This window comes from Kogia breviceps, chromosome 17, assembly GCF_026419965.1.
Source record: "Kogia breviceps isolate mKogBre1 chromosome 17, mKogBre1 haplotype 1, whole genome shotgun sequence".
Lineage (NCBI taxonomy): Eukaryota > Metazoa > Chordata > Mammalia > Artiodactyla > Physeteridae > Kogia > Kogia breviceps.
The window spans coordinates 971,667-998,361 of NC_081326.1; the positions used below are offsets into that span (position 1 = coordinate 971,667).

At 52.7% G+C, this 26,695-nt stretch overlaps 1 protein-coding gene across 2 annotated transcripts in view; it reads left to right on the forward strand.

The window, feature by feature from the left end:
* Positions 1-26,695, forward strand: part of PPDPFL (pancreatic progenitor cell differentiation and proliferation factor like) — a 153,174-nt gene that overhangs the window by 32,010 nt on the left and 94,469 nt on the right. For both annotated transcript variants that reach the window (XM_067017269.1, XM_067017268.1), the window contains exons 2-3: positions 14,679-14,765; positions 15,046-15,773. The gene's annotated coding sequence lies outside the window, so the exon portion shown is untranslated. The remainder of the gene's footprint in view (positions 1-14,678; positions 14,766-15,045; positions 15,774-26,695) is intronic.

Here is a 26,695-nt window from a genome sequence, read left to right on the forward strand (position 1 = left end):
TTTCTCAAATAAATAATGTTAGAAAAAGAGAGCATGCCCAAACTTAGCTCATTTACTGTGGCCGTGGTACGTTCCTACACCAGGTGCAGCTCTTAGCCCTGGAGCAGCTTCTCTTTCTCGTCTGGAGAGAAAACCTGAAAATCTCCAGGTCTGAGAAACTTCAGGTCAAACACTTAAGAAAGAGTCTCCGTAAATACATTCTGATGAAGAGTTTCTCAAAGCTCTTTATGCGTTTTCGAGAGAACCATTTCTTTCAGTCACTAAGGCAGACTGTTCAGAGCTCCTCATAACTTTTCAAGACAAGGAAATCGCTTTCATAGCCACGGAGGGAGCTCCCGGAAAGGCCTCTGACTTGGACAGTGTCACAGGGGTTTACCTGGCGCCGGTTGAGGGCTCTGGTTTTAAGTGGACTCGGGCAGGGAAGCCAGATTCATCCCAGGTGCTCACTTTTCTTCTCCCTGTGGGGCAGCGGTATTTCGTTTGCTGGTTCATTATGTCACCTGCTTCCAGTGGGGGCTAAGGTGGAGGGCAGGTGGAGGGGCCCTATGGGCTGACCTCTTGCGCCCTGCTCACTGGCGATCGCTTCTCGGACCTGGGCTGGACTGGGCTCTTGGCTGAAGCCACCGAAAGGACACAAAAACCTAAGAAGCCAGTGTTGAGAAAACGAGTCCAGCCCGGCAGACGGCAGCAGCCACGGTGGAGATGGGACTGAGTCAGCCTGCGACCTGCCGCCGTCTCCTGGCCACGGGACCACGGAGCTCAGGCTGGGAGAAGGGTCTGCGCAGACACTGATTTTGCTTTTCTCCCCAGTATTTTTTTCTTCACATTGTGGATTTAATTCAGGGGAAACACATGTAAAAGTTCCATGAGATAATTTATTATACAGTATGCAAAACAGATACTGTGTTCTTTTTCTTGCTAAAGCGCTTGCATCTCTTATCTAGACTCATGGAAGATCCTATGCAGTGTAATAAGTAATTACTTTTTTTTTTTTTTTTTTTTTTTTTTTTTTTTTTTTGCGGTACGCGGGCCTCTCACTGCTGTGGCCTCTCCCGTTGCGGAGCACAGGCTCCGGACGCGCAGGCCTAGCGGCCATGGCTCACGGGCTTAGTTGCTCTGCGGCATGTGGGATCTTCCCGGACCAGGGCACGTGTCCCCTGCATCGGCAGGCGGATTCTCAACCACTGCGCCACCAGGGAAGCCCAGTAATTACTTTTTAAGAATCGACAAGTGATCGTCTATAACTGCATAGTTGCACATATGTACATATGTGTATATAGAGTTAATATCTGCATGCGTGTAATTTCAAGGAAGAAGAATCTTCTAATCACGTTTATAAATTGAAGGCAGTAAAAGTTGTCTAGCTAAGTTATCAGAGTGTCTGGCTCACGATACAGGAACCACTTCAGAAGGATTTATGAAATAAATAAATATAGTCACCGATGGGGGTGAGACAAAGCATAAGCATTTCTGTTTCCAATTGAAATTTTTCTGTGGTGTTTATTTGATGACACAGGAAAGCTTTTCTGCTAGAATAAACAGTTAAGGGGGTATATTTGCAGGAAGAAAAACCATTCTACTTATTAAATGATTTTCAAGGGTCTAGAATCTCACAGGATAAAAAACATAGAGGCTGCTATTCAAGAAAGACACCCACACCCTCTAAGTTATGTGTTTGCTGAACAGCTTCTTTCTGACATTAAAACAAAATAAAGCGAAAAACACGTGTAACAAAAGAAAGCTGAAAGGCAGGCAGACGGTGAACAAAATGCCACCTGTCACTTAGGGAGCTGTTTCTGTGCGCTTAGCCAAGAGCACGTCAGCTGAGCTTGACTGCATGTGACAAAAATTAGAAAGATGCAGTTTTACTGCCTTCCTGGTGTACTTTGTATAAATGTGCGACTTTGGTTGGAATCTCAAGAGTAGGCATGAAAAGGAACCTAAAATATGAATGAAAAGGTTTGACACGGAGGCCCGTCTGGCACAGGGCTTAGTGCCTTCGAACATGAGTGAGACACCTACCGAGCGACGGAAGGAAGGGACGGCCGGGCTGCGCTTCTTTCACTCCGTCCACCCGCTGCCCCTGCGTGTGGACGTCACCCCCACAGCCGCCCACCGAGCCTGGAGGTCACCCCGGGCGTCTGCGTCCTCGAAGCCTCTGCCACCTTCAAGTTCCCCAGAGATTTCCTCCCCCCCCAGGCTGCCAGCCTGGTAGGGAGCTGCTCTGATGCTTTCCTGCAGAGCACAGGTCATGCTTTGCAATGATGCACTGATGTCCGCGTTATTCGAATAACGCCCTTTTACTGGCATGTGAGTCTCATGGAGGCAGCATGCTTTGCTCTCTGTTGTATCTCTGGCACTTAGCACAGAGCTAGGCATGTAGATCGTGCTCAATACGTATGTAAGAACGAATGAATGAATAAGATTGTTGTACCATTAGGGTCAAATTACAGTGGCCTGAGACTCCTGCCTTCCCAGGCCCCTGGCAGAGCTACCTCAGCTCGTGGGTCTTAGCCCTCAAGTCTGTAAAAAATATCAACTGAAAAACAAGCTACAGGGCTTCCCTGGTGGTGCAGTGGTTAAGAATCCGCCTGCCAACGCAGGGGACACGGGTTCGAGCTGTGTTCCTGGAAGATCCCACGTGCCGCGGAGCAACTAAGCCTGTGCGCTGCAACTACTGAGCATGCGCTCTAGAGCCGGCGAGCCACAACTACTGAGCCCGTGTGCCACAACTGCTGAAGCCCGCACGCCTAGAGCCTGTGCTCCGCAATAAGAGAAGCCACCGCAATAAGCCCGTGCACCGCAAAGAAGAGTAGCCCCCGCTCGCCGCAACTAGAGAGAGCCCGCGCGCAGCAACGAAGACCCGATGCAGCCAAAAATAAAATAAATCAATTTATTAAAACAAACGAGCTACAGCTAAGACCATACTTAGTGGTGAAACATTAAACGCCTTCTCCCAACGATTGAGACTAACGTGAGGATATCTACTCTCATTACTTATATTCAACATATTATTGGAGGTTGTAGCCAGTGCAGTAAGAAATATAAACACAAGGCGTATGATTGGAAAGGAAGAAGTAAAACTATTTCATTTGCAGGTGATGTGATGGTGGTTTACACAGATATGCTAAAACTTCTCTGGAACCCCTAATGAATTCAGCAAGGTCACAGGATAATGCCTGGTTTTCAAAAATCAATTACATTATATACCAGTAGCAAAGAACTGGAAAACAGAACACAAATATCCCGTGTACAACAGCAACACACCAAATACGACGCACGAATAAGTTCAGGAAAAGGCACACGTGAATCCACCGCTGAGAGAAATGACAGAAGCCCTAAGTAAATGGAGAATAATGCTCATGTTCATTGATTGGAGGAGATTCTGTTGTTGATTTTCCTCAAATTGATGTAGCGATCACACAGTCACAATCAAAATCTCAGGGGGCACTTTTCAAAAGAAATAGATCAGCTGATTCTAAAATATATTTGGGAAAACAAAGCACCTAAGAAAATCAACACAAAGCTGACAGATGATAGCCATTGGAAGACTTACACCGTCTGATGTGATTTTTCCTGTAGCTCTGTATTAATCATGGTGGTGTGCTGTTGGCTTAAGAGTAGGCAGCTAGATGAGTGAAGAGAACAGAGAACTCAGGAATGGATCCGCCTGTACATGTCAACTGATGTTTGACAGAGATGTCGAGAATATTCAATGGGGGATATGAACACTGGGGGGGGGCCTCCTGCAGGGCTGGGCAGTTTTCTTCCTTTTCACCCAGTTCAGCCTGCCCCCAAGCACTCATGCCAGCCGTTGGGCTGCTCGGGAGGTTTGGACGGAGGGAGAGCGAAACGTCAGACCTGTTTCCGTTATGTTCTCCTTCCGTGTTGCTGACTAGGGCAGGTCTGGGAGTGCTGGTCACCCCTCTAACAGGGTCATAAGCAGAGGCCAGGACGTGTTACTCTTTTCCTTTTTCTAAAATTCATCAGATTCGGACAGTTTTATTTATTTATTTATTTTATTAAAATTTTTTTATTGACGTATAGTTGATTTACAATGCTGTGTTAGTTTCAGGTGTCCAGCAAAGGGATTCAGATATACATATACATATATTTTTCAGATTCTTTTCCATAACAGGTTATTGCAAGATACTGAGTATCGCTCCCCGTGCTATAGGTTCTGAGAGTTTGGACTTCATAGCTTTCCTGTCTGGGCTGTGTATGCCCATTCCATGTGCTTCCATGACCCCAAGCTGCTCCTTTTGGTGAAAAGCCTTATATGTTCCTGCTTCCTCTGAAAAAAGCACCCTGATTATATTTCTCTAAATACAACTTTATTTATCCTGCTTTCTTTTTTAAAAAACTGTATTTTGTTTTATCTAAATGCAACTCAAAATATCATGTCTGTCAAATCCACATGATCCAGAGTCAAGGCTGGCGTCTATTGTATTCACTGCTTTGACCCCAGCCCCTCGAGGGGAGTCTGCCTCCCCGACGGCCCCTCTCCTGGTCACTCACCCACTCGCTCACCCGTCACCAGGGAGTCCATTCCATCCTCACCGCGCACACCCCCCGTCGGCCGTGTGGCGGCAGGGTGCCTGTCTTTGGGCAGAACCTCAGCTTCCTGGGCGTAGACCAAGCCGTGATGACTTTGTTAGAAGGCGCCTGCCGTCGTGTGAACAGTTAATGAGTTTTCACTGAGGGCAGGCAGGCAGGCCGACTACTCAGCCAAAGCCACCGACACTGCCTGTGGAAAAGCCCTGGCGTCCTGTCCCGTGTGACGAGCTGGCAGCCTCTCTTTTCCTCCTTCAGAGATGGTGCTTGCGGCTCCCGGGAGGATGGGGCGTCACCAGCACAACCGTACTCGCTGGGCGCAGGGTGGGCGTCCCTCTCCCGGAGGGGCTGGTGCGCTCTGCCCGGGCCGCAGAACATGGGGGTCCCGAGCCGGGCGGGGCAGGGGGCTGCTTTCTCTCCCCTGAGCCAGGCCTGTAGGTCTGGTGTGGCTTTAGCCAGGTCTAGGCTCCTCTGGGGCCCGTGGGCAGGCTCTCCAGCAACCCCGAGAGCCTGGCACGGTGTGCATTTGCCCAGAGGCCGATGCCGGCCCTGCAGGCAGCTTGTCACGCACGGGGAGAAGGCGGGATGCCCATCTCCCAGGGAGCCTGGGGGCCTGCGGGGAGGCCCGCCGGGCGAGGAGGGATGGCAGGCCCTCATCTCCTGAGATGCCGATGAAGCCGCCTCTGAAGCGGCTTTGGCTGCTCCCCCATGTACTCCGTTAGATTCAGCAGTGAGGATTTTCGCACATTGTTGACTCACCAAAGTGGCAATTTCGTATACTTTACCCTAATTTTTACTTTTTATTTTTAAACATATTTGTAAATCAACTTATTTATTGTAATTGATTGATTGATTGAAGTAGAGTTGATCTACAATATTCTATTAGTTTACCCTAATCTTTACTTTTCTGGGGTGAAACGGCTCACAGAGTACCTGAGCTATTTTAAGGCTTAAGGTATAAAAGTCCCTTTATCTTAGAAAGAAAAAAAAAAGAGAGAGAAGGAAAGAAAAGACTAAAAGAAAGAATGAAAGTGAATTGTTAGAACAGGAGGGAGCTCTGGTCCTTTTCCTGCATGTGGTTTGGAGTGAGCTTTGAGCTGAGGCAGGAAGTTCAAGCTCAGGCTCTAGGGATGGGGGCGCACGCGGGCTCCCCCGCTTTCCCTGCCGCCCTCCTGGGCCCCAGCATCCAGGAGGATGTGTGTCCTGTCTTCACATCTGAACTGTTTCCTCGAGTCTAGGGGCCCGGGCAGGGTGGCTGGGAGGGGGCAAAAGGACCAGGCCAGCCAGGAACTGGGTGGCGGCGGGGCCTGGGTGTGTCCGGCATGTTCCCTGACGGCTCCTGACGCGGGGCCTGGTCTCGGTGGGTTACCCTGAACTGTGCCATCCTGGCTCACCCTGCAATTTCCTTTTTGAGTCACTTTTCAGCTCAGGATGAATCACGCTCCTCCCTGCTTTCTCAGCCTTTCGTGCCTGCAGGCTCCGTGGCCAGCGGGAGGGAGAGAGTTTTCGGGGCGAGGAGAGCAATTCAGCCGGGAGCCCCTTCCTCAGCTGCCAGGCGCCCAGGCCCCTGCGCACACGCCGTCCACGCGCGGCGTCGGCCTGGGGACAGTGCAGGGCCGGGCCGCCCAGCAGGCTCTTGGGCGGGCAGGAGCACTTCCCTTCCCCCCTGCGTTTCTCTCTCGACTGGAAAGTCAGAAGCTCGTCCCCCGGGCTTTGTGAGAGGGGCTTTCAGTACCCTTGTGCCCCCGGGTGCTGGCTCTGTTCTGTCAGCAGAAAATCGAGATGTCCCTAGAGTCAGTGGCCACTGGGTCTGACCACAGGAATCTCCAAAAGCCCTGTCCATTTTCTCATAGTCTTCAAAAGTATATACTTACCAAGAATTTGGCTTTGAGCTGTTGCGTTCAGCTGCCTTTCTTTTATTCTGTGTCTTTCAGCTTTTAGCCCACAGACGCTGGTCAGAGCTAAAATTGCTGTTTGTACGAGGCAACTGCAGACAGGGGTGCTCGCGGCCGAGAGCACAGAGGGCCCTTTGTGGGCCCGGGCCCGGGTGGGTGTGACAGGGCGGCGGAGCCGGGACGGGACGGGCCCGGCCCTGGCGCGGCCCGCGGCAGCTCTTCCAGAGCCGGCGTCCTCAGGGAGCAGGGCCGGGGCCTCGGGCCTGAGAGAGGATGTGACTCATCCTTGGATCTGGAAGCTGGTGCTTCTGCCCTGTTGTTTGGCCAGTTCGTGGGCTTTGGGGCTTCCCGGGGGAGCCGTCTGTGCTGAGAGGGAGGCGTTTTCGTGCTCTCGGCCCTGGCTTTCTCTTCCGAGTCACTGGGGACCCCCAGGAGGAAGGCGGCCTGCAGCTGCTGGTGGGGGGGGGCAGGGGACAGAGCGTCCAGGCCAGGCTCCCTCTCCTGTCCCCCCAGCCCCCGACGCCATTCTTTGGGTCCTGAGGACTGCTCCGTTTCGGCAGGTCTCCGGGGGGTCATGTGCTGAGCGTGAGGCGTCTGACCCCCAGGTGGGAAAGCCCGGGACCCAGTGCCCCGGGGACTCTGAGTCTCGCTTCCAGCGGGTCCAGATCATCTCCAGCGCCTGTGCCCCCCGGCAGACCCTCCGTGACCCCAGCGCCGGAGGCAGAGTTGATTCTCGTTCGCTGGGCTGGACGGGAGCTCTGCGTGCCTGCGTCCCCGTGCACAGCCCGCACCTCCTCGTCTCCTCCCTGCCCCTCGTTCTCCGAGCCCGACTTCCTTTCCAGTTATTTCCATTCCCCCCTCCTTTGCCAGCTGTCGAGCTCTCAACCATTTTCCAAAGACCGTCTACTTCACAGGACTGTCGCCATCGCTCGGGCCAATGCGATCTCGTGTCTGTTTCTTCCCCGTGGTGCCCGGGGCGGCCGTGCTCGCGTGGGGGCAGGTGCGCCACGGTCAGCTAGGTGAGGCCCCACGTACCCACCTCCTCTGTTGCTTGGAGCACGGGGCCCGGAACCTGGGAAGGGCTCCCTCAGTGGGCATGCAGGTGCTGGCCCAGGTGGCAGCATCCGAGGACCGGCCCCAAGGAAAGACCAGATTTTAGCCGCAAAGAGGCAGCTCAGAGGCAAAAGGAGCCTCAGGGCCCTAAGAGAGAGGGGCCAGATCCTAAAGTGGCCCCGCGGCTGGAGGTGGGATGCGCGTGCGCGCGCGCGCACACACACACACACACACACACACACACACACACACACGTAAGCACCCGGCCCCCAGGCTCCTCCCTGGCTCTGAGACCCACGGTGGAGGACCCCTGTGTAGGAGGCACATGGGCCCAGCCGAGTGTCACCCGCTGGGATCTGGGATCTGCCATTTGTCTTGAAAGGCCAACACGATAGAGGCTTGGACCCCTGAACTTCGGGGGGCCTGACAGCAGGGGTACCTAGTGGAACAAAGGGCCTCCAGACGTGTGCGGGGGCTGCGTTTTGTCTGCCTGGTGTCACGTTCCGGCCGCAGCGGGACAGACAGATGCCCGGCCAGGTGAGGAGATGCAATCTGCGCCCCCGGTGCGTCTGTATCTGGATCGTGTGATGGGAGCAGATGCTGAGGCCACACGGCCACAGGTGCAGAAAGCGGGGAGAAAGCCCAGCCCCTTGAGCAAGCGCTGCAGAGCCCAGGGCCTCCGGGGGTGGCTCGGTTTTCTAAGTGATGGATCTGAACTTTCTCGTGGCATAAACCCTCCTCTGAGGGGCACCGTGTGGAAGAGGAAGCCTGGGCGGACCTTGGCGTCCGCAGACGGATGGCGCCCCCGGGACCCCTTGTCTCTGCATCCCGCTCGCGCCAGGGGTCTGCACTGAGGCTGCCCCGCTCACCCTGACGCTGGCGGATGCTGCGGGCGGTGCCCGGCCGGACCCCACAGGCAGACGGCCTCGGTCAGGCAGGGCCGAGCGCTTATGATTCCTCACGCACCTGACCAGCACAGGAGGCCTGAATTTGCCCCTGGAGCGAGCCCACGGCTGCGCCCCACGAGGGGTTTCACGCCCTGCCCTGGCCCTCGACACAGTCCCGTGTCAACTGTACTGAGCAGCCCTCGGGGTCAGAGTTCAAAAGTTCCCTGATTGTCTCTCTAGTTGCTTTAATTCAAAAAGTATTTGTTTAACATCCTCTGTCGCTAGTCAGCGCACCGTACGCCTAGGTGAAACGGCTTGCCTCTTGCATAATTTAAAAATGTGAATGAGATTATTGAAAATAAGAAGCCGTTTGTTCCCGAGGTCGACCCTGGCCTCCAGCAGCTGCTGGGACCCCTCAGAGGGGAGATTCCAGCTCCTCAGAGGTGGTGCGTCGGGTCCAGCAGGAGCGCGGCCGCCTCTCTCCGCCCCTCCGCATCCTGTCCCTCCCCGTCCTGCTTCTGTTTATGAGGGTCATTGCGCTGCTGCAAGGAACTGGCCCGTCCTTGCACCGTGGATACTCCCTGGTTCGCGTAAAGGCTGCGCCCGGAGGCGTGAGGCCGCTCAAGCCTTCCTTCCTTGCTGCTCTCAGGGACGCGCTCTTAGGAGCTGCTTAAGATTTTTAAATTAAAATTCTTATGTATGTGATTGTAGACTCACATTGTAGGCCTTATCCAGTTTCCCTCAAGTTAGAACATTTTGCAAATGATAGTTCCACGACGTCACATGCAGGGTAGCGACGTTGAAACAACCCACCAATCCTATTCAGATTTCTCCAGTTTTACTTCTACTCGGGTATGTGTGTGTCTGTCTGTACGTGCATGTGTGCGTGGTGTGCGTGTGCACGTATGTACGTGGGTATATGTGCATGTTGTGTGTGTACGTGGCTATATACGTGTATGTGTGTTTATGCATGTGTATGTATGTGTGTTTGTTTAGGTCAGGTTCAGAAAGGTCACACCCGTGAATGGAGACATGACAGGAGCAAGAATAAATGTAAAAGAAGGACGGGACACATAACGTCAGATCTAAAGATGACATACACACCAAGGGAAGAAAACAGGAAAAACGTCAGACAGAGTCCTTCAACAAATATGTGAATACAAAGTGGCCTATGAACGGCGCTTACTGGCGTCCACCAGCGCCAGACTGTATTTCTATGGATTCTACAGTGGGTTTGCGCCATCACCCCCATTTTTCAGAGCAGAAGATAGAGGCCGGCAGTTACGTGGCCCGGGTTCGCTTCCGGCCCAGTTCTGATGCTCTAACGCGGTCATAAAGCCGCCCTCTAAGGATCGGAAGAGCCGCAAGGAGAGCTCAGCCAGCGTGCAAAGCCCTCTGTGTCCCGACCTAGTCCTCCCTCCCTGTCTCTCGCCCCTGATATTTTGACCGTCCCCGTAGTTGTCACCTTTCCCAGGATGGCGTATTGTTGGAATCATACCGTGTGTAGTCTTTTCAAATTGGCTTCTTTCCTCCGTGTCTTGCCATGGCTTGAGAGCGCCTTTCTTTTAGCGCTGAATCACATTCCATTGTGTGGACGTCCCGTGATTTATTTATCTCCTCACCTCCTGAAGTTCAGTGGACATCCATCATCTCATATAGAGTCGACAAAAAAGTATTGTTCTTTCTCCCGTGATGAGAACCCTCAGGATTTTCTTTCTTACCAGTTTTCATGTTCCATACCACAGTGTCAACTGCAGTCGCCATGCTGTGCTCGCCCCGTCCTTATTCACCGTATACCTGGGAGTTCGTGCCCTCTGACCGGCTTCCTTCAGTTGCCCTCCCCCCATTCCCGCCTCTGATAACCACAGATCTGAGATTCGGATCTCTTTTTCTATGGATTTGCTCTGTATTTCCTCTCTTCCATTTTGTCAAGATTCCACATATAAATGAGATCACACAGCGTCTGTCTTTTTCCGCCTGACATTTCATTTAGCACGAAGCCCTCAAGGTCCATCTGTGTTGTCACAATAGCAGGATTTCCTTTTGTATGGCTGAATAATATTCTGACACTATCATCTATCTGTCTATCTAGCTCACATCTTCTTTGTCCATTCATCTGTTGATGGACCCTTAGGTTGTTTCCATGTCTTGGCTATTGTGATGCATGTTGAGTTAATTTTCATGATGGTTATAAAGTGTCTGTGTCTGGAATCTTTTTTTTTTTTGCACATGGATGTCCAGTTGTTCCAGGACCATTTGTGAAAAGACTATCTTTTCTCACTGAATTGTCTTTGCCCCTTTGTCAAGGCTCAGTTGACTACATTTATGTGTGTCTATTGCTGGGCTCTCTATCCTGTTCCAATCCATCTATTTGCCTGTTCTTTCACCAATACCAAACTGTCTTGATTACTGTAGCTTCACAGTAAATCTTGAAGTCAGGTAGTGTCCATTCCCAGAGTTTGCTCTCCTTCTGCATTGAGGTGTTATTTCAGATCTTTTGTCTTTCCATATAAACTTTAGACTCAGTCTGTGAATATCCACAAAATAGCGTGTCGGGATTTTGTTTGGGATTGTATTTGGCGTGGCCTTTATCAAGTGCTGAAAAAAGGAATTGTCCTCGCAGACGCTATATCAACCAAAACTACTCTTCAAGAGTGAAAGCACATGTTAAGATCTATCAAGACATATTTGTAAGAAGTAAAAACTAGAAGAATACGTTTCCAAAATATAGTGGCCACAACCACTGTGGAAAACAGTCTGGAGGCTCTTCAAACACTTAAAAATAGAACTACCTTAAGACCTAGCAATCCCACTTGTTGGGGTAAACCCAAAGGAAATGAAAACGGTGTTTCAAAGAGGTATCTGTGCTCTCGTGTTCATTGTGGCATTATTCACAATAGGCAAGATGTGGAAACAACCTCAGTGCAGCCAGTGGATGCATGGATGGATAAAGAAGATGTGGTGGATATACGATAGAACGTCAGCCATGAGAAAGAAGGAAATCCTGGCTTTTGCCACAGCATGCAAGGACCTTGAGGACATTATACTAAGTGCAATAAGATCGACAGAGCAGGACAAATACTTATATGTGGAACCTGAAAAAGCTACACTCATAGAAATAGTAAAATGATAGTAAAGGTATATCGTGCAAATATTATTTGAAAGAAATGAGGTTATATTAGTGACAGATATTATACTAATATCAGATTATATTATATTACTATCAGATATATCAGACTTCAGAACAAAGAAAATTACCTGAGGTAGAGAGAGTCGTTATATGACAGAAGAACCAGTCCACCAGGAACACATCTCAGTTCTGAATTTGTTTTCAATTTCACCAGTGTTGCTAATAATCACACAGCATGTCTTTTTCTTGTCAAAGAGAACTGAAACCGTTTTTTCTTCTCTCTCTCCTCTCTCTCTCTCTCTCTCTATATATATATATATATATATGTATATATATATATATATATACACATATGTAGTCTTCTATATATTTATCAGGATAAGCCTGTTTTTTTATGAAGGAAGTAGGCATAAATATTAGATCAGTTATCTGTATATACTTAGTGTGTTTAAATAATCTTGAGCTCTGGTTTTACATCTTTAGAAAATGATATTGTTTCTGTAGACCAGCATTTTTTTTGGTTCCAAGTATTAGTATATTTCTACTACTTCAATCCTGTATGGGGGTATGGTATGTACACGCACACACTCTCACACACACATATTGGAGAATTCTTTGAGTTCCATGGTTGCTACCAAGACCCAGGGTCCAGACCACATGGGGTCTATATTATGCTGGCCAAATGGATTGCTGGCTCTGACAGTAGGAAGATTGACTTTTAAAGAGAAAGACGTCAAAGGACATGTGGTCCCTTTCTCTCAAAACATGTTGAATATTGTTAGTGCACAAGGGATGAATGGAAACGGATTTCGGGACTGATCTACCTTCAGTCTTTCTAGAAAAAGAGACATTTAGACCATATTTGAACTTAAATCAGCCCCACTCCCAAAACTCATTCATCACACACACACACACACACACACACACACACACACATTTTTATCCTCTTAACAAAGATTTATAAACCATAAGCCTTCTTACCTAACAACGAATCTTGTCATAGTTTCCTAGTCATTTATTTGTGGATCAGATTACCTGTTCAAGGTAAGACTGGATCAGGATGTCTTGATGAAAAATTGAAACTTGATGTATTTGAATCAATAAAGGAACAGGCATCAAAGAGAATGTTGATACCTGATGTCATTGCAATTTTACGTAATTTTCCTCCTAAAATGCCACTAATCACTTGATAAATGTCATATTATGTGATGACAGTGACATTCTTTCATTAAAAACAACCAAACTTCTTTATTATAGAATTGTCATAATATTGCCATTTTTGTTTTTACCTCTTAATCTCCCTCACCTGTTTCTCTCCTCCCCTCTCCCCTCTGGCAACCACCTGTCTCTTCTCTGTAGGACTGTTTCTGCTCTGTTATGTTTGCTTGCTGGTTTTATTTCTTAGATTCCACATGTAAGTGAGATCCTACAGTATTTGTCTTTCTCTCTGACTTATTTCACTCAGCACAATACCCTCTAGGTCCATCCATGTTGTTGCAAATGGCAAGATTTCAGTCTTTTTTATGGCTGAATAATAGTCCATTGTGTATTTATACACCACATCTTCTTTTTTTTTTTTTTTTTTTTTTTTTTTGCGGTACGCGGGCCTCTCACTGTTGTGGCCTCTCCCGTTGCGGAGCACAGGCTCCGGGCACACAGGCCTAGCGGCCATGGCTCACGGGCTTAGTTGCTCCGCGGCACGTGGGATCCTCCCGGACCGGGGCACGAACCCGTGTCTCCTGCATCGGCAGGCGGATTCTCAACCACTGCGCCACCAGGGAAGCCCACCACATCTTCTTTATCCATTCATCCATTGATGGACAGTTAGGTTGCTTCCATGTCTTGGCTATTATAAATAATGCTGCCATAGGGGTCCATGTATCTTTTCAAATTAGTATTTTCATTTTCTTTGGAAAAACACCCAGAAGAGGAACTGCTGGATCGTATGGTAGCTCTATTTTTAATTTTTTTGAGGAACCTCCACACCGTTTTCCACAGTGGCTTCACCAATTTACATTCCCACCAACAGTGCACAAGGGTTCTCTTTTCTCCACACCCTCGGCAACATTGGTTGTGTGTTGTCTTTTTGATGCTGGCCATTCGGATGGGTGTGAGGTGGTGTCTCATTGTGCCCTTGACCTGCATTCCCCTGATGATCGGTGATGTTGAGCATCTTCTCATGGGTCTGTTTTCATCTGTGTGTCATCTTTGGAATGTCTATTCAGGTCCTATGCCCACTTTTAAAATGTGTTCTGTACACGGTTCACTAACAACAAACTGTCAGAAAGAGGAGTCACAAAAACAATCTCATTTACAATTGCATTGATGGGAAAAAAATTACCCAGGAATAAATCTAACTAAGGCGGTGAAAACCTGTACTTGGAAAAGTATAAGACACTGATGAAAGACACTGAAGGCAACCCTAATGGAAAGAGATACTGCGCCCAGTATTGGCGTTTATTACTGTTATTAAAATGTGAGAAGAGACAAAACTGGAAGGAATATTTCTTTCATCTTTTGAAGAGAAAGGTGATATTGACCTGCCGAACAGCCCAGAGTTGGAGTTGACGTCAAGAGCCACCTTTCCCCTCCCCCTTGTGTGACCTTGACCTTGTGCAGGTCACCTGACCCTGTGGGTGACAGTGACGGTGCTGAGGACGCAGACAGGACAACCGTGAGGACTGAGAGAGGCCGGGCAGCCCTTGTCACCAGATTTATCACCGCTTTGAGATGTGCAAAAACTGGTCCTTCTTTCACCTATTTCTACCCAAGCAACTATGGTGGCAAAACCCCTTACTTTATGTTTTTTCTTTTTATATTACGGACCTTGGTTTTTCACCATTTTTACCTAATTCAGGGTGCCTTTACCTGATTTTATTCCAGCTTTCTGTAGACTTGTAATGTTCATTTCCGGTACTGCTAACATATTCTTCACCTCCCTGGCTTCACCGTGCATCTAATGGCTACCTTACTGGAAACAGAACCATCGGCCAGGGAGCAGTAAAGTGGATTGGTCAAGCCGTTTAGAGACTGACTTTCTACTGCGTTACCCTGGTACAATATCAGATTTTCTCAAGACACGTAACACTTCCATTTTATAGACTATTAAGAAGGAAAATGTGCTTTCACTCATCCAGTTTCCTGTGTCCTCTCGTGCAGGCACGTCGAGCCATCCATCATTCTCTGCGGACGTTCCCGGGTGGAAAGACTCACGGGCAGTCGGGGACGTCCATCAGGCCGTCTAAGGTGAGGAGCAGGTGGGGGAGAGGAGGGCCTGGCACCCTCCACTCTGTTACGGGGTGTGACTTCTCACACGGTGTAACAACACACACTCATCCTGGGATGCATTTAACTCTGCTCTTTGTAGCAAAGAGGAAGGATAACCGTGGCGCGTGCCCCTCGCGCCTCCCGTTCCCAGGCAAGGATGAGGCTGGCGGCTCGGGCGGGAGTGTGGTTTCCTGGCCCCTTCACCTCTACTCTAGGGAATAACAGGAATGTGGTGTCTTATTCACACCCCGACATCCAGGTTGTAGCAGGAGCTTGCTTCCGTAGAGACGGCTCCTGGAGGAGCCCTGACCCGCCCGCCGCCCCCTGGAAGAGCTGAGTGAGCGGAGAGTGACCGCCAGCTGGAAGGCTCCTGGGTGAGCCATCGGGACCCTCCGACGCCAGCGCCGGGGTGGCGCACGGTGGCCCCTGGCGTGTGTGTGCTCCACGGACGGAGCCGGATTTACTGGCGTGCAGCACCCAGCGTGCTGCTGGGGCCGCACGTGCCTTTCCTGCGTGTCCCTGAGGAGTCTGAACGATCGGAGTGGAATCAGGGTTCAGGGGCCAGCGCCCTGCTCATCCTCTCCAAGAAGCTTATACGCTCATCAGAAAGGTGGAACAATGTGAATGGTTTGAGATCTTCAACTTTCAAAGCCTCCCGTCCTCAGCAAGTTCAAGCGAGGCTGTGACGGACACTGGCATCTCCAGCTGGCCCGGCACCCGCCGGTGCTGTCCACACCTCCCGGGAAAGGTGTCCTGGGAGGAGAGGGCGGGACTGGCTGCGTGACTACAGCCCTGTCCCGTTCCCCTCAGCCCCTCCCTGCCTGGGACGGGGAAGTGGTCCCGGAGGTGCTGCGTCATCACGAGGTGCTGCGTCATCACGAGGTGCTGCGTCATCACGACGTGCTGCGTCATCACGAGGTGCTGCCGTGCAGGGGCGGAGGGTGCAGGCGGCCCAGGCGGATCCGTTCTACTCTCTTCCCGCGAGAAGTAAGTTCACGTTTGCGTGGCCATCTTGCGTCGTCTTTCTCTTCTGTGCAGCCGGACGCCTTCCTACGAGGGTCCTGGCTCAGCTGCTCCTCGCCCTGCTGTCCGCGCTGTCTCACAGCAGTGTAGACGATGTGAGTTGTTCACATGCATATGCACCCACTGCCCTCCATCCTGCTGCAGGGCTCCCGGTGTGGACAATGTGGCTTGTGCAGACCCCTGCCCAGCGGTGTCTGGGGGCGCTGCCAGCCAGACAGCCTTGGTTCTGGCCTTGGTTCTGTGCCGTTTCCACGCCCATCTCAGGCAATGTCTCCACACGCTCCTCTGCCCTCTTGGAACGGCTTCTTTCCGCCCTTCTCACCCCCGCCCAGCCAGCACTTTCTGGCCTGGCCGACTCCTCCTGATTCCCCGGAGCCTCACTTTCCCTGTTGCTGTCAGGAAGCACAGACACAGAGCTCCCCGTGACCCTTGCTTTAAACTCGCACAGCAACCTTTGTCTTCCTTCAACACGTTCATCGTAGTTATAAGCAAATAATCCTTTGGGTTGTGGAAAGGTGATTTTTTTCCTTGGGCTTGGTTGCGAGAGCGTATGGGGCACGTGTTTTCGTGGGCGTGTTTGTCTGGCACATGGCAGGGCACAGGGCACGTGAGGGGGACTTGATAAGTGCACCAACCCGGGAGGAGGAGTGGATCAGCTCGTATGCAGTGAACTCGGGCACGTGTTCCTTAAACGCAGGGACCACTGGGTGGACCGAAGAGCAGGAAGCCACTGCGACTCACTCGGGCTGTGAAGTTCCTAGTGTGCCCCCAACGGGGCAGCTGACCTCGCCAGAGGCCGGCAGCCTGGGCATAGGCACAGGGCCCTGGCGGCAGGGAGGCCAGGGAGCTTCATGGGTGCAGTGGAGGAACACTAGACCCGTGCGGGTTCTCACGTGCTCACCTCGCACCCGGTGGCCCCCCTCCTTCCTGCTTCCTTGCTGAAGCCCCCGCAGCTGGGTCCGCTGTCTGCACCCTCGGCTCACCTGGCAGGGGGGGCTCCAGGGCCACCACCGTGATTTCCACCACCACACATTTGTTCCATCTTCTGGGGAAAACGGGATAGGATGAGGCATAAAGAAACGTTATTTCCCGAAGGTGGACTCCATTTCTTTAATCATTCATAAGTGTCAAAAAATAACTTACGACCCCTCGGGGGCTGGTATTATATTTCAGTGACTTTCCAGCTGTGACGGCTGCGTACATTCTAGAGCCACCCTCTCCCCCATGGGCACACCCCGTGCACGCACAGCGGTGGCAATGCGGCCACAGCCAGCTGTGTCCGCGGGCGGCCAGGGCGGCGGGACACCGTCATGCCGGGCGAGGGTCAGGCCGCACCGCACGGGGTGCGGAAACCGTCCCGTTCGTGTTGTTCTTGTGTTTGATTAAATGTGGCTTTCGTGAGCCCATAAAACGTGAGGCAGTCGGGGGTCTCCGGACTCGGTGCGAATGTGAACTACCTCTGGCAGGTGCTTTCCCCCGAGAAGTCTGCGCATTAACATGCGGGACGGCCATCCTGTGATGCCGCGGTGCTCTGTCTGGGCCCCAGGGACAGAGAACGGGGCCGGGGAGCATCCAAACAGGCGTGGGGACCACGGCGAGTCCTCTGCTTCCCCACGTGCAGGAGCCGTCGGGGAAGCACGAGATAAGATAAAATTATATGTTTATTCGTCATTAAAAGAGACCAAGGAGTATAGTTACCGACTGTATTTTTTAGTATGGTATGGCAATATCGTTTAGCCTGATTTTATCAGCTAATTGAAAGTTTTCTTACGTTTTCTGAAGGGGCAGCCCCAGGGAGTGCCTGGCCTGGAAGCGGGACCCCGGGGGAGGCCTGGGGTTGAGGAGGGATGGGGAGGTCGCCGTGTGCCCGGACGAGGGGAGGCACGGTATTTAAGGGGCTCCAAAGAGCAGACAACTCCCCTCAAACCTGGTAGTCAAGATGCATTTAAAAATTCGTGTTAAAATAAAAAAATTTTTTAAAATGCATGTAGGCAAACTATGGCACTCTGGCCAGTCACCTGTTTTTGTAAATAAAGTTTACCGGGAGCCCCAGGGCTGGGCTGAGGGTGAGGCAGGGCCCTGAACGTGCAAGCTGGGAGCCTGTCTTTCTATTCTAAGTAAATAGAAAAAAGTTTTCTTACGTTTTCTGCTCTGATGGTGTTGGAAACAGGGGCTCTTCTGAAATTTTTGTAATTTACTTTAAAATAATCATGGGACAGAATCAAGAGCCCAGAAATAAACCCAAGCATATATAGACAACTAATATTTGATAAGGGAGACAAGAATACTCAATGGAGAAAAGACAGTCTCTTCTGTAGATGGTGCTAGGAAAATTGGATATTCACATGTAAAAGAATGGCCCCCATCTTACACAAAAATTAACTCAAAATGGATTAAAGATTCGACACCATGAAACTCAGAAGAAAACATAGGAAAAAAATCTCCTTGACGTGGGTCTTGGTAATGATTTCTTGGAAATCACACCTAAATCACAAGCAACAAAATAAAAAAGAAACAAGTGGTACTAAATGAAACTAAAAAGCTTCCACACAGCAAAGGAAACCATCAATAAAGTAAAAAGACAGCCTACCAGATGGGGAAAATATTTGCAAACCATATATTTGATATGGGTTCATATCCAAAATATATAAAGAACTCATACAACTCAATAGCAACAAGTGAAACAATCCAATTAAAAAATGGGCAGGGGCTTCCCTGGTGGCGCAGTGGTTGAGAATCTGCCTGCCAATGCAGGGGACACGAGTTTGAGCCCTCGTCTGAGAAGATCCCACATGCCGCGGAGCAACTAAGCCCGTGAGCCACAACTACTGAGCCTGCGTGTCTGGAGCCTGTGCTCCGCAACAAGAGAGGCCGTGACAGTGAGAGGCCCGCGCACGGCAATGAAGAGTGGCCCCCGCTTTCCGCAACTAGAGGAAACCCTCGCACAGAAACGAAGACCCAACACAGCCAAAAAGAAGAATAAATAAATAAATTAGTTTTTTAAAAATGGGCAGAAGATCGGAAGAGACATTCTTCCAAAGAAGGCATGCAGATGGCCAACAGGTATGTGCAAAGATTCTCAACATCACTAATCATTGGAAAATGCAAATTAAGACCGTAATGAGCTATCACCTCACACTTGTCAGGATGGTTACCGTCAAAAAGACAAGAAATAACAAGGGTTGGCGAGGAAGTGGAGAAAAGGGAAGTCTTGTACAACGTTGGTGGGAATGTAAGTGGGTGCAGCGACTGTGGAAAAGTGTGGAGGTTCCTCAAAAAGTTGAAACTAGAGCTACCTTAGGAGCCAGCAGCCCCACTTTGGGGTATGTATCCAAAGGAAAGGAAAGCACTGAGTCGAAAATGTATATGCACCCCTATGTTCACTGCAGCGCTAATTACAGTAGCCGAGACATACAAACAGCTTAAGTGTCCCTCAACGGATGAACGGATAAAGAGGGTGTGTAAAGAGCATGTACACAACTGTTCCGCCACGAGACAAAAGGAAATATTGCTGTTTGTCCCAACGTGGATGGACCTTGAGGGAATTGTGTGAAACTAAGTGAAGTAAGTCAGAGAGAAAGACAAGTACTGTGTGATATCACTCTATGTAGAATCTAAAATAAAATAAAATAAAATAAAAAACCCCGCCGAACTGCTAGTGAGATGAGATCTGCAGTCACCAGAGGCAGGGGTGAGGAGAGGGGCGAAATTGGAGCAAGGTGGCCAGAACGAACAGAGGTCCGGTTACAAGAAGAATAGGACGGAGGCCGTGATGGCCAGGGCGGCGACTGTAGTTTACATTGCGCTACGCTGTACAGGAAAGCTGCTAAGCGAGTAGATCCTAAGAGTTCTCATCTCAAGGAGAAATGTACGTTTTCTTTTTCTTCCTTTTTTGTGCCTGTATGAGATGATGGCCGTTCAGTAAACTTACCGTGATGATCATTTCACAATATATGTAAGTGAGGTCATCACGTTGTACACCTCAAACTTACACAGCGGTGCATGTCAACGATTTCTCAGTAAAACTGGAAAAAGTAAGACAGAAAGGAAATCTGTCCTGTCCCCACATCTAGCCCCTTCCTCTCTCCGCAAAGCGTCAGAGCCGGTCCCCTCCTCCGCCACCCCTCCCCGCACCCTGAGCGACCCCAGGAGGCCCCGGCCCATCTTAGGACGTGCACCGGCAAGCTTGTGTCCGGAATCTCTGGAAGCTGCACATCTTATCCAACTTGCAGAGAACGCGAAATGTCACGTGGCTGTGAACTTGGTTCCGAGCCACGGCCCTGGCGTTAAGGATTCCACGCCGTGACAGAGGGAGAGAACTGCACCGTGAACACGCGGATTCTGAGCAGATGTGGGAACAGCTGACCCGGGATCCCCGGCTCCAAGCAGGTGGCTTGTGCTCCGGACGCAGGGAGCCTGCCCGGAGGCGCAGTGAGAGCCGTGGCCGGGCCGGGCGGCCGGGTCCACGCCTGCAGGCCGCTCCCCGGTGGAGCCCGGCCAGGGCGGACGGCTGCCAGACAGCCGGCGGATGAGTCAGCCCCGGAAATAATGCGGCTGGGACCCAGTGGGACGGCCGAGAACAGGAGGGAGTCGGGAGCAACAGGTGGGCCGCGCCTCGGGAAGGGTTCAGGGGCGCAGGGCAGGTGGCGGGGCAGAGGGGGAGGAATACGGACGTGGGCAGGTGGGCAGGACACCAGCTGCCCGGGAGTGAGGGCGGGGGGAGGGGCCCGGCGGGTGTGGGACCCGCAGGCTTTCCTCCCGATTCCGGCTGCAGGTGCCGTTCCGCACGTGAAGGCCGGTGGGGCCAGACTGCGCCTTGTTCTTCCAGGTCGTTGATCTGCTTTTAAAGGAAGGGGCTTGGGACGCTGGACCAGTTGAGGGCTTCTCGGTGTGATTTTCAACGTGTCCGAGGGAAGCGCAGAGGATCGAGTTGTTCCAGAGAACGATGGGGCAGCGGAAGGGCGGCCTGGACGGCGGCGGCGGGGAGCACGGCGCGCGGGTGCGCTGGCCGCCGGGCCGGGCCCGTCCCGCGTGGGCTGGAGCGCAGGCGAGCACTCGGGTCTGACCTCCGGCCCCGCACCTGCGGCCCGAGCGGCTGCACACGGCTGAGGCCCCCGGGCTCACTCTGCGGGGGGCGGGGGGGCCCGCCTGGCCCCATCGGGCAGGTCCCGCCTCGCCCTGCGGGGCGCGGGGCTGGGCAGGACTTCGGGGCACGCGGCCCTCAGCGGTGCCGCCTGCTCCGCCCCTGGAGCCCTTCCACGACCTGCTCAGCCCTGACCACGGGGCAAGAGCCGGTGTGCACCCGAGTCCCCGCATGTGTTCAGGCTTGTGACCTGCATGAGCTCGCGTGTCCTGGGCTGACCCGTCTCTGCACTAAGGTCGGGGCAGAGGAAGGGCTGGTGTTCCTGGAAAAACTCCCTTTCCAGATGCCCAGCCCCGGCCCGGAGACGGTACTGGCGCTCTTTCCTCCGCCTCGAGTTCCATCCGCGTCGGCACGTGGCCCCTGGGGGCGGTCTGGGCCCCTCTGCGCCCCGCTGTAGCGTCGCCAGCACTGCCCGGGGGGTGGGGGGAGACAGGGTGAGGCCGGTGGGAGAGCTGGTCCTGGGGTCGGGAGGAGGGCAGCGGCGGGAAGGCATGAGGCTGGGCGCTCACACACCCGCCGGAGACGTGCGTTCTGCCTTCCAGACGCCTTGAGTTCGTGTTGTGCCCGTGGTGCCGGGCGAGGGCTCCGGCTTCACGCCTCGCTGACCGAAGGGTTTGAAGGACGCTGCAGCCCAGAGGAGGCTCCTTTCCCAAGGAAGAACGAGGGCACTTGGGTCGCCCGCAGCGTCTGGAGTCAGGGGTGTCAGAAGTGGCGGTGGACCAGGACTCCAGAGACGCTCTGGACAGAGGCCGGGCCTGGGCGGCCCAGAGGGCGGGGTGGCCCGCGGGGCTTGGCCGGGGCGCGGGCCGGGCCAGAGCCATATCCCGGGGCAGCGCTGTCTCGGGCCCGCCTGCAGATCCAAGTCTGCATTTTCACGGAACACAGGCCATCTCCTCCACCATGCCGTCTTCACGGTACCTGTCCGCTTCACGGGCTGGCCTCTTCACGCGTTCTGTCCCTGCGTCTGGCTTGCATTTACTCCTTGGACCCATCCTGGTGATGAGTGAGTTCAGCGAGAGGTGGTGGAGCTTCCATCCTTTGTCTTTGCTTTTCCTGCGTGAGGAGGCGTTTGCGTCCAGCGGTGCTTGGACCCCCGCGGCTCTGTGTGCCTTTCTCCAGGTGATCGCAGTAGGCTTGCGGGAAATCGGAGGAGGATGGAGAGAGACAGAAAATCCACGTGGAGTCCTGAGGGGCGTTCTGTGCTGCGATGCCGACGGCGGCGCCACTTCTGTCCCTGAAGCCGCGGGGAAGGTGTTACAGAACCTCCTCCTTCCCCCTTGTTCCCGCCTCCTAACGGCCTATTCTGTGTCGGCCGCGTCAGTATTTTTTGAAGCATCTTTCCACTTATGACCCCTCATCCTGAAGCCTGTGGAAGGGGTTTGATGGAATTATCTTCCTTTGTGTTTTGAAGGTTTCCGCCCTTTCCTGTCTTGTTTCCTGTTCTGGGTCCACATCTCCCCCCTTCTTGCCTTCGGCGTCTTCTAGGCGGTTTTCGGCAATCGGTCTTTGCTTCCCGGTCTTAGCGAGCGTGACAGCGCACTGTGGGATGTCCAGGGACACTTCGGGGGGTGGGGGAGGCGGGAAAAGGAGACAAACGTCGGGAGGGACGGCCTTCCGGATTTGCCACGTGTGGTCGCAGGGTCACGTCGGGGCCCTGCGGGCCGTGGGCTCAGCCCCGGGTGAGGTGGAGGACTGGCACCTGCCAGCGTTCTCTTTGTTCCTGACACCGACTCCGTCTCCAACCGTAAGAAACACAGATTTTTAATTAGAAAGAACTGCATTAAGTAATGATCCTTGTGGGGGAAAAATAGCCCACTTTTGATTTTCGTACATTTTCCAGAAGCTTAATTATAAGGAGTGTTAGCTCTTCAGGAAAAAACATAGTAAACATGTGAAAACATACGGAGCTTGCTCCCAAAGCCTCGGGCGTTAGAGGCACGGACCTCAGCTCACCCTGATGGCCTCTCCTGCCCCCGGGGGCCCGTCCGCGAGTTCCACCTTCTCGGTGCTCCGGCGGGCAACCCGGAGAGAGGAGGCCTGCTAGACCAACTTATAACATCTGCATCCGCTTTACTGACCGATGAGTTTAAGGATTTTCTGATCGCCTGCGTCGAGCCTTGAGAGCGTGTTTTCACACCAGTGCTGGGTGGTGACTCATGCAGGCGCACGGGGGCGGCTCCAGGACGACAGCCGGCTGAGCTTCAACCCGCAGGGACACCGCGCGGGTCCGTCTGGAGCACGGCTCAAGCCAAAGTGGAGGGAGCCAGGCGTGGCTGCGCCTGGGAGCCGAGCCCCAAGTTCACATGTGTCCGTGAGCTTCGGACTGGAGCGGGCAAGCTTCCTTCCCACCGCACCTGGCGACAGGGCACAGGGAAAGCTACACCTTGTCGCACAGCTGGGAGGTGGCGGCACGTGCAGATGCAGGGCGTGGGCCCGGCAGCGGGCACCTGGTCATCCCTGGCCGCAGGGGGTCTCGGTTAGGCTCTTGGCAATTATGACACAGTGACTTCCCGGGCCAACCTGGATGCCAGAAATGTTCAAACTAAAGGGTTCTGGAAGAGCCAGAATTTGATTTCAAAAGACCCGTGAAATCAGTGGAGAGCAGGGTTCTAAACGCCCCTAGACTCTTTCTCCGGCTCCCACGGTGAGCTTCCATAATAAACAAGTGTATATAGCAGTGCTGTTCCATAAGTTTACCTGCAAGTCTTAAATATATTTTGCGTAAGGATGCACATGAAAGACACCTAGACAGAGGAAGGTGACCTGGCGGAGGACCCGTGAGGAAAGGAGGGGCGACGCCGTTCAGACGTGTCGTCTCACGTGGGCGTGTGTACTTGCAGGAGTGCTGGGCTTCTGTCACCCGAGATGGGGGAACCGACAGGCTGTGTCCCGTCGCCCCTCCCCTCCTGGCACCGAATGCACGTGACTGTCCACGCAGGACAGAGAAAAGCCCCCCGACCCGGGGCACCTGCCTGCAGAGTCACGAGGCCACGCTGAAGGCGCCGGCAGGATAATCCCCCCGCAGAGCGACATCCCCGCTTCCTCGCCTGAGCCCGCTGCTGCCAGAGGAGACGCTGGGTTACGCAGGGGTTCGGTACGATGTCCTGACACCTTGCCCTGACGGCTCACTGGCCTCTGGCCGCTCCACGTGGCTGGGAGGGTGTGGGTCAGGCAGGAACAGGCATTTACCGCACGTCAGCGAGGGTGATGAAGACAGACACGTGGGCGGAACGGGGCTGCACGGCGTGGAGGAGTTTGATTTTGCTCCAGAGTCTGCAGAGGGGCCCCGGTAGGCGGAGACAGTGGCCCCAGCAGAGCGCCTTCGGGGAAAATGTCCCGTCCTCTCCAGAGTCACCGGTGTGCCGGCGGGTCTCAGAGCCGTGCCCTGGCCAGCGCCCAGCCTTGCGGCTAGACCAGCAACGGGGCTGCGACCTCCTGTGCATTTGTATGAGGTCCCACTGACTTGCCATCCAAGATCGGGTTTTCAAATGCATTTGCACATAATATCGTGCAATCACTGTCTTCTTAAAGGTATGCGGCACCAAAGAATGCCATTGACTCTGTGATTTATAGCATGACGTTGAAAAAATGCAAATATACGTGGACCTCTATTACTGGTTTGCTCCTTTCCTTTACTCGTAACAACAAGGGGTTCCGGGGGTAAACGGGGAGTCTGAACAAGAGACGGACCTCAAGGGAAGCAGAGCTTTCTTGATAACCAGAAATATTAGAACTTGGATCTTGGATTAATTATCGGAATCTTTTGAAAAATTATCGTTTTGATTCCTTATCTGAAAGTCCTGAAATTCTATGGTCTCTTGAGGGTGTGAATCAAATAAGCAAAATGAAGTGGCTGAAACTCTTTGGATTTCTTGGGAAGAGAGGGCTGAGGAGGGCCTTCTTCCTGAAGACTCAGGTCCTCGGGGAGGGGGGCAGCCCCGGCGCACAGCTGCCCTGCACCTGCCCCCAGCTGTTCATGCTGGAAGTGGTATGAACTAGCGACACTCAGATTTGTAACCTGGGGACTCGGGGGCGGGGGTTTAATTCTGTCCCTTGAGGGCTGCAGACACACCTTTTTCTCATCTCCTAGCTTCCTTTACATTTAAGAGAAGCTCACCATGTGCTTCTTTAAAGGAACCCTGATCCAGACGACGTAGCAGGTTCCCGTTTTGTGGCATCCTTCTCCGAGGCTTCTGTATCCCCAGTCGTCATTTTATCTCTAACCTGATGACTTGATGCCAGACTTCCTAAAATGTGGCTTTACTCCCAGAATTTCAATGCCGTTAAGGCACTTAGTGTCTCTTAACTACGTTGCTACCATCTTCTTGTTCATCTGTTTTTGCCAGTATTTAGGAATAACAAAGGTTATAAGTGATGCTTGGTGTGTGTACACATGAAGGGGAGGAGAAATGGAAAATAAATAGAACGTGGACAAGATGTGAGAGGAACAGAAACATCATTCTTTACCTCATGTGACCGTTTTTGACACCAGCAGCATCAGTCTGAGGCCTTGGACCAAGGTCTTGGATTCAAGGTTCCGTCTGCAGTTTCCAGACGTTTGGATAGGTTTTAAGATGTTATACTCTTCAAGGAATCAGGTCAAATTTCTTTCTATGCCACAGAGTCTATATGGGAGTTTGTTCCCAGATACTTGCAGAGTGCCCAAGGCAGCCCTTTTTTTTCCATCTTAGAGTTGGCATTTTTATCTCAGAGACGGGCGCCTTGAGGAAGAACGAAGAGGAAACTCCAGCTGATTGACCTTTGCATGAGAGCGTAGAGCCTGTATTGGAAGGAGATATATATACGTAAAACTATACATATTCGTGGTTTTTTAAGTTTATGCCATTTTTGTGTGTGTTTGGATTTTCCACATAGGTCATCATGTCAACTGTGAACAAGGTGGTCTTGTTTCTTCCTCCTCCTAATCTGGCTTTACTTCCCCAACCCCCTGGGGTCAGGCCGGCTGGATTGGGGTCTTTCCCTTCCCGGGGGGCAGTTAGTCCCTGAGAACCCCCAGCTGGTTAGACTCCGGTTGACTAGTTTGCCTCGAGGCCAGGCCTTGTTGAGAAGAGCAAAGTGCTCTGGTGTTTTTCAGAGAGCTCTCGCCGCCCCCCCCCCCCCACCAGAAGCCCAGGGGACTTTCCTCTGAGTTTTACCGTGGGAACCCGGCCAGGATTCCGCGACACCACGGGGCCCGGGGCTGGGCCCCCGGAGCGTTAACTCTCAGACTCGCCCACGTGGGGCCCCGGCTGTCCTTCCCGTGCCGTCCGGGCCCGACTCCGGACCCACGGCGTTGTCTGCCCCTGCGCTCTGCTCCGGGAAGCCGGGACCCCCGTGCCCGCCTGGACCCGCGCCAATCCCCTGTCCCCCCAAGGGACCCGTGGGTACTTGTCACCCTTCAGTCTGTTCGGGTTGTCACCGGTCCCGAGGACGGAGCCGTGACTCCCAAGGCCCTCACGCGGGGACCTGAGCCCGGGAGGCCCGGGAGGGGTTGGCCCGTGAAGTCCTGCGGCTGCCTGGTCTTCTGGGCCTCACACAGGGGCCGCTCCCCTTCCGCGGAATTTCCCGGTGTGTGTCAAGTGCGGGACCGGTTCTTTCCCCGCGGAAGCACGATAACGAGTTCAGTTAACACCGTGCTGAGCACACGGGCCTTCCTTCCTTCCCCATCCCTGGAATGTGGCTCCTAAGTGCCGGCGCCGTTCTGGGTTCCGGGATAATTGTGAGCAAGACGAACCAAGCTGTT